Raw genomic sequence first — 1,030 nt, 5'->3', positions numbered from 1 at the left:
ATCCCACTGTTATGTCAGGTCACCTTTCTGCTGAATGCGTAAAAAAAAAAAAGGTACAGAAAACCCCGTTCCCCTTTCAATCTAATGAATGTTGCGCCTTCTGAGAAGCGCTCGGCCGAAGTTGGAGGTTTATTAATCCGCTGTGTCCGGCGACCAGGTGGAAGGCAGGCGATCACAGGGGAAAGTGTGTCACGCTATAATTGAGCTGTGCAAAGCCCTGAGCGCGCGGAGGGCCGGTTACGCTCCGACTTGCAATGTCAGGTGCTGCGTCACCTCTGACTTCATTCACGGTGCTACAGGTAGGCCTATCCACCGGCTGCCCGCGCACGCAAGGGGCTTGTGTACTGGCCGTGACGCACGATAGGAGGTCCGACAAAATGAATAGCCAACAGGTTGCTGAAAAGGGCGCGTTACTCTCTGGGTCCGGCTTTGATTTCAGGACCACTGAGTCCAATAACTGAAGGCTTTGATACATGAAGGCTTTCATGTGTGGGCTAGGAGGAAGCCTGGAAGGTATCATTCTGGACTACAAGTCCCAGAGGTGCTGAATGTGTGTGGCGTAAACTAATCTGCAGAATAATAGGATGATCTGATAATTGGATTAATTGTGCCACCCTTGTTCTACTGGCCCAATGTGGCTGTTATTTGGTACAACCTCTGTCTGCCTGGCGCCTTTAGTGAATCATCACCTACCTCTATCCGAAAAGAAAACCTTTTACTTTTAACTCCATCATGCAAGCTAAGCAGGCAAAGTCATGCCTGTGTGATTTGGCTGCACACCACAAAAGCCCTTATTTACCTGTACACTGACTTCAATGTGTCAGTCACGGCAAAATCTTTGTCCCCGACCTTCTCTATTCTTGCAATGCTGTGCACCCTTCCATGTAAATCCATTTACTTTAAGCCCATGTAATTCTCTGACCACTGCATGCTTAAGAGCGGTGCGGCAATTGCAGGATATTGTCTGGCCTGCTCACAGCCGAGGGCTTAGAGCATAATGCGCAAGCCCTTTGAGTTCTCTGGTCTGGTT

This window comes from Pholis gunnellus (genome assembly GCF_910591455.1).
Source record: "Pholis gunnellus genome assembly, chromosome: 21".
In the NCBI taxonomy this organism is placed as follows: Eukaryota; Metazoa; Chordata; class Actinopteri; order Perciformes; family Pholidae; genus Pholis; species Pholis gunnellus.
The sequence above is the reverse complement of the archived record's forward strand: the minus strand, read 5'-3'. Positions refer to the sequence as shown.